The following is a 7469-nucleotide window of genomic DNA, read 5'->3' on the forward strand; positions in this document are numbered from 1 at the left end:
GTTCTTTATTTTTTCGTTTTTATACAATTCCCAAAATATGTTCGGATAAATTAACCAAACACTTCAGGGGTACACGTCCTAAAATGTACACACCTCACCATGACTGGGGGCTTATTTAACTGAAGCTTATTATTATTCCGAGCATGGAGCTCACAATATATGTGTTGTTTGCTCTTATATACCTTTTTTGCCATTATATGCATCTCTATGACTTAAGTTTTTGTCAAGCTGGGTTGCCTTGCTTCTGTGTTTATGCCCTACGTTCCCGATTGTTCGGCTAGGGCGTACAGGGAGCGCCTCTGCGATTATTACAACCGGGTCATCCGAACATGTACCTCAGACGGGTGAAGTCGAAAGCTTGCGTTCTTAAGAGAATAATTGGTCGGCAACCAAACGACAGATTGTTACATTCTGGTAACTCTTTAAACAAGCAGACGTTTTTCCGTATTGCGGACCAAAGCCACGGCGTGTATAATTTCAGCATGCTAGCCCAAGAAAAGGAACCTTTAACGGAACTATTCTCCTTGAAAGATGTTTCTTACATATCTATAATACCTAAATAGCTCATCCCCACAATCATATTTCTCTTGACATGCAGTCTATCCACCTCATATGTGCCACATCAGCATTATCATCTTTGATTTTTCCAAACATTGCTTTTCTGATGAGAAATACTTTTTCATTTCTTAATCACACGCCGCCATGTTTTTTTTCTGCCAAAGGCCCACTAGGCCTGACCGCACCGCTTCCTTATGCACTTCGGTTTCCTTCCCGATTGATTTCCCCGTCAAAGCACGAGTCCGTCCGCTTCCCTCTCCACCTCCGTTTCTTCCCCACAGGATAATCTTTTCTCCAAACCTTGCGTGTGCGGCGGCCGGATGGTAATCTCCGCGTGAGGGCGCTCCTCCGGATATGAGCACCAGTCCACTCCCGCTATGACTCCCCTTCGATGCCTCTCAGGGCGATGGGATGTGGGCCGATCCATGGTTCCCTTGCCGCCCATCTAGAACGTTGACCAGCGCAGCCGAATCATTCTATGCGCATGCCGTCGCTCTTCTTCGGGCTCTCCTGGCGCTGGCGGCCTCGGACGAGTCACAAGCGGCCTCCCTGTTGCGGCCCCGATCTGGACGAGTAGTTCCGGTTCCAGCTGGAGGAGTTGTCAACATCAAGGTCCGCGAGCCCAACTCGAAGATGCCTAAGCATCTATTCTCCTTGCTCTCTCTCGATTTGTTTTCAGTAGCAATAGTTCAGACTTCTGTGTAAACTAAAACAGGGAATTAATCGTTCTGCCATGTTCCAAACTAAAAACAGAGAAAAGTGGACAAATGATTGGTTAGCAAATATCATAGTTTTAAATAGCCGGCTATGGCTCCGGCTATAGCCTTTTTAGCATTGTGCCGCTAAATGGTCGTCTTTACAAATAGCCCGCTATAACCCGCTTTAGCCTACTGTAGTTGATTTTGAGGGCCGCCGCTATTTTCCATAGACCGCTATTTAAAACATTGGCAAATATACATAGCCGCAGGCAAATCTATTTTTGGTTGCTGACTGCACAATCTGAACTATATAACTCTGGAAATATATTAGACTCTTTCTCTTGGGAGTTTAGAGCTGTTGTAGCGTTGCTATATGAATAGATGTCCAGCTCACTTGATTGTGTAATATAGATGCGTAGGTGAGACCTCAAACTGAACCATAATATCAGGTTTAGAGATGCAGATGCACATGGCCAATGATCTCAAACGTGTATGTGCTGTTGCAGCATACATGCAGTTCTGGTCGCTGACTGACAAATTCGTAGAAATACAAAATCAGTACGTACATTTAGAAAAAACGTGTTATTAGCTTTATCACCGTGGCATATCTGCAGTTCTGGTCATTGACTAACAAACTGTATAGGCCACTGTATACAAAACTACAAATATATTATGATGTGGGGCTACATGTATAGACATCATGTGCACATTTTTGCAAGCTTCCACTTTGATTCATGTGTTCACCTCTTTATCTTACCTTAGTGTAGATTGCCATCTCTGCAGAATGTGAAGTTAGTTGTGTAGTTTCTTACTTAAATTTGGTTCATGACCTTTCACACAAAATTCATGAAAAAATCCTGCAGCAACACGCGGGGCATCAGCTAGTGTAATATAACATACATCCCGAACTAAATTTTTTTGTCTGTTCGAGCACAATAACTGGGTTGTCTGGTTTCCGGATGGAGTGAATGCTTCTTTTCATTCCAAACAATATCCGGAAACACTCTAACATTTTGGTTCGGAGGTTAAAGCCGAAAGCCTGCAATGACAATTTTTTCACATGTTCGGATAAAGGTACAGGTCGATCATAACGTACATTAATACATCAAATCAAATGCCTATTCCTTATCTATTCCATCTATAAGACTGTCTAACCTACAGTCTTCCTGCGAATACTTCGCAACTATCATTACTTGGTTATACACCAAATTCATGGGAATTTCTTTCCCGTCTGGTCCCTGTGGTCCTACTCAGACCATATGATTTGGATCTAGCTTGGTGAAATACGTTTTCACCATGGCCAGGCTTCTCGTGTGCCTTCACGGCAGGCGGATGTCTTTCATAGCTCAAACCGGCGCCGGGCACCCTTGAACAAGTTTGCCAGGCCCTCCATACTTTCTGGAGAGGTATCAGATGGCCATAACGCCTTCACCATACTCCTCATGGCTTTCCGGGCCCGAGCATGTACCACGGATAGTTCCTTCAGCACGTCGCCTTGAAATCTAGATACTTCTTCCTCCGGTCGACCAGTTAACAGTCCTGCAGCAACAGAGTCACAACGTACCGAATTATGAACTAAAGATAAAGCCCCTAGGGTGGTTTTCAGTAAGAAAGGAAGACATACCGAACATGCCGCCCTTTAGCCTCTCATTTTCTTTCTGCGCAGCCGATAACTGAGCCCTTAAGCTCTCTATCTCTTCGGATTGTTTGTCTTCTTTCACCTCGTGTTTTTCTCCTTGGAGGTGTTCATTGCGGCCTTTTTCATTTCTGCCAGTTCGGCGGTGACAGCATTCAGCTGCGTTTGGTTTATTTTCAGCTCCTGGGCTAGCGCAGTGTTCTTCTCTTTAAGAACCTGCATGTAGTATCGATCCTTAAATCGGTTTGCCTCACCGCTTCAAGTGTCGGGGGCTACTGGCATATGCCTATTAAAATTGCATAAACTTTTACCTGTATATCCTTTGAGAACAACAAAGTGACTCCGACAAGTCCGTCTCGAGCGGCTCGGATGCATGCATCCACCGAGCTGAGTGCGGTGAACTCTTGCTCGAAAAAGGCCGGAGCGCGCATGGTTGATACGTCTACAACGTATCTATAATTTATGAAGTATTCATGCTATTATATTATCCATCTTAGATGTTTTATATGCATTTATATACTATTTTATATGATTTTGGGGACTAACCTATTAACCTAGAGCCCAGTGCCAGTTTCTGTTTTCCCCTTGTTTTTGAGTATTGCAGAAAAGGAATACCAAATGGAGTCCAATTGACGTGCCAATTTTTGATGATTTTTTATGGACCAAAAGAAGCCCCGGAGTAAAAGAGTTGGGCCAGAAGAGTTCCGAGCCGTCCACGAGGGTGGCGGCGCGCCCCACCCCCCTGGGCGTGGGCCCCTATCTCGTGGACGACTCGGAGACCCCCTGGCGTGAAACCGATGCCAAAAATTCCTATAAATACAGAAACACCCAGAAAATAACCTAGACCGGAAGTTCCGCCGCCGCAAGCCTATGTAGCCACGAGAAATCAATCTAGGCCCTCTCTGGCACCTTGCCGGAGGGGGCCATCATCACTGGAGGGCATGGAGGAGGATCCCGGAGGGGCCATCATCACCATGAAGACCAAGGACCAGAGGGGGAACCTCTCCCCATCCAGGGGGAGGCCATGGAGGAGGAGCACAAGGGGGAGAACCTCTCCTCCTCTCTCTTGGTGGCGCCGGAGTGCCATCGGGAGGGGAATCATCGCCGCAGTGATCGTCTTCGTCAACATCACCATCATCATCACCATCCTCATCTCTTTTACGCGGACCACTCTCCCGCACCCCGTTGTAATCCCTACTTGAACATGTTGCCTTATGCCACATATTATGATCCAATGATGTGTTGTCATCCTATGATGTTTTGAGTAGATTTCCTTTGTCTTTGGGTTGATTGATGATCTAAATTGTCACGAGTTGTATGTTTTATTTTGGTGTTGTCCTATTTTGCCCTCCGTGTTGCGCAAGCGTGAGGGATTCCCGCTGTAGGGTGTTGCAGTACGTTCATGATTCGCTTATAGTGGGTTGCTTGAGTGACATAAGCATAAACCCGAGTAAGGGGGTTGTTGCGTATGGGATAAAGGGGACTTGATGCTTTAATTCTATGATTGGGTTTTACCTTAATGATCTTTAGTAGTTGCGGATGCTTGCTAGAGTTCCAATCATAAGTGCATATGATCCAATAAGAGGAAGTATGTTAGCTTATGCCTCTCCCTCATATGAAATTACAATGACGACTATCGGTCTTGTTAACAATTGCCTAGGAAAATTCCGCACACCGACCCATTATTATTCCACACTCGGTATTTATAATATTTAGTAATATATTCTAACTTTATGATAACAGCACCTACTTTTATATTTTAGCTCTTCGATATCATGCAAAGTTATCCTCTTCATGCTCATAACGTAGTTTTATTTCTCGTTTCTAGTTGGAAGCAAACGTTCGGTGTACGTAGAGTCGTATCAGTGGCAGATAGGGCTTGAGAGAATATTGATCTTACCTTTAGCTCCTTGTGGGTTCGACACTCCATACTTATCACTTCCACTTTTGGGAATTGCTATGATGATTCCCTGCACTTGGGGATTATCAATGGTCTCCTTCAATCGACGGTGATTCATCACGCTCTCCACTTCGGAATTCATGATTGACACATCGTCCGAGTCCTCATGAGGATTCGGACCTGGCATTGCATCGGTTCTCGTCCTAGTTGATGAGTCCGACACTGGATTGGCGGACATTTGGCTAGCAGGGTGTTTTCCCACCGTCTGTCACGTGTCTCTCCTGACATCAAGGATAAAAAGGAAACTTTAAACAATCCGGACTCATGCCCAGGGACTGTGAGGTTTCTGCAGCGCTCCCAATCCCCTTTCGTTTTGAATGATGACCTTGCGTAGGGGCTGCCCTTGAGGAGGTATGGTCCGCCGAGCGTCGGTCCTATTAAAATCCGGATCAGTATAATGGATAAAGGTGCAAGTAGGGACTTCCTTTTAAAAGAACCCTCTGAGTACTTATGATGGAGAAGGGATAGGGGCGGGGGTAGTCAGCTGTAATGGCTACTTCCGAGTCGTCAAGGCTCACTTGGTAATATACTCCGTCCTCGAATTCTATGTATATATTCGGATCTTCACAAAAACCAAGGTCTTGGTCGCGATCGTGATCCTCTGGTTGTGGGACGGGCAGCGAATATCCTCGATCATCTTCCTCCATGACTGTTGCATAAATGCCAACAGACAAAACTTGGTTAGCATCCTGTCACAACAATAAAGCGGCACATGTAGTCGAAATCTTACCCATTCGATCGGGTTGTACATGGAGTAACCCTCCCTGCAGTTCAAACGGAGGAAGTCTTCCTTTTTGCCCTTATACAAATCTGCCAAGATCATGGCTAGCTCGGCAGGGGTGTCGGGACCCTTGCGTCTATAGCGGTATGCGTCGTCTTCTTCGTTGTAGCACCATAAGGGAGTTACTTTGGATTGGAGAGGCTGGACGCATCTTTTTATGGCGATAGCCATAACCTCGATTATCGTGAGCTCGGTATGAGCAAGTAATCTGACCTTGCTGACCAACCTTTTAATTTCCGCACTGTCCTTCTCCTTGGGACTTCAGGGACGCCAGTTGAAGTGCTTCTTTAAAGGGACGTTGGAGAACTCAGGAAGGCCGTGCCGAACTGGGTCCGACAGTGGGACGTCATCCATATAGAACCACTCCAAAGACCACTGTGGGTATACTTCTTTGGGAGTTCCTATGAGGTACTTCGGTGCCGCCCACTTCAAAAATAGAGCCTCCTCGATGGCGGGGAACAAGGCAAAAGAACTTCCTCCATATTTCAAAATGGGGCTCGATGCCTAAAAACACTTCGCAGAGGGCAACGAAACCTGAGATGTGCAGAATCGAACCTGGGGTGAGGTTGTGCGGTTGGATGCCGTAAAATTCCAATAGGCCCCTGAGAAAGGGATGGATTGGAAATCCTAGGCCCCGCAATAGGAATGAGATAAAGCACACCCTCTCCTCCTTATTGGGGTTGGGGAAGTTCTCATCCATCACATCATTGCCGATTGAGGCCAATCCCGCTCGAACGGGGACTAGATATGCGAGGGGAAGATAGCCTTGCGTCTGAAGTCGACTCAGCTGAAGATGAGGCACCGAGCAACTCTGCCAATCACCCTCTTGAGGGCCATGGGGGCGCGAAGAGGAGCCTGGGGCACTAGCCATGTTGGAAGGCTTTTTCGTAGCTAATCTTGACGGTTTTCCTTTTGTGTGATGTGAGATGGCATTTGGGGATCTAAATCTCCTTATATAGATGCCGTCCGAGCGCGATGAGGGGCTTATTTACAAAAAATAATGGGTCGTTCGTATTCACCCTGCGCGCGGAAATTGAAGCGACAACAGGAAGAGCTCATAAAGACGAAACATAGAGGTCAGAACCAGATTGTTGTTGGTCTGAAGTGTAATGAAGAACCCGCCTTGCAAAGCCGAAGACATAAGCCGGATACCACGTTGGCATTGAAGGCAAGTTCAGGGGCTATTGAGGGAGACCTGGATTCAGGGGTCCTCAAGTGTTTGGCCTATTCGAGCATGGGCCGGGATGATGGGCCGTGAAGATAGACCGGAAGATCGTTCCCCGTGTTCGGATATGATTCCAGGATGCGTGGAGGGCAAGATTGGAGACCGGACGTATTGTTTCCTTCCCTTGTAAACCGCCTTTGTACCCCTCTGGTGTATATATAAACCGGAGGGTTTAGTCCATAGGACATCAGAATCCATATAGGCTAGACATCTAGGGTTTAGCCATTACGATCTCGAGGTAGATCGATTCTTGTAACCCCTATACTCATCAAATACAATCAAGCAGGACGTAGGGTTTTACCTCCATTAAGAGGGCCCGAACCTGAGTAAACATCTTGTCCCCTTTGTCTCCTGTTACCTTCGATCCTCAGACGCACAGTTCGGGACCCTCTATCCGAGATCGGCCGGTTTTGGCACCGACAATGGTCCACGTGACGACGAGGTGTGCGAGGAGCTGCGCCGCGAGGAAGGCACGCTGGACCGCGGCCCACGAGCCTTGTGGCCGACATGCCCCTTCTCTGAGAGGAGCGCGAGAAGCACAAGCAATGCGGCGGCAAGCGCCAAGGACACCCCCGAGCGCGTCCTTGTGGCGGAATCCCCTCCCGCGGGAC

Source organism: Triticum urartu, chromosome 3 (genome assembly GCF_003073215.2).
Source record: "Triticum urartu cultivar G1812 chromosome 3, Tu2.1, whole genome shotgun sequence".
Lineage (NCBI taxonomy): Eukaryota > Viridiplantae > Streptophyta > Magnoliopsida > Poales > Poaceae > Triticum > Triticum urartu.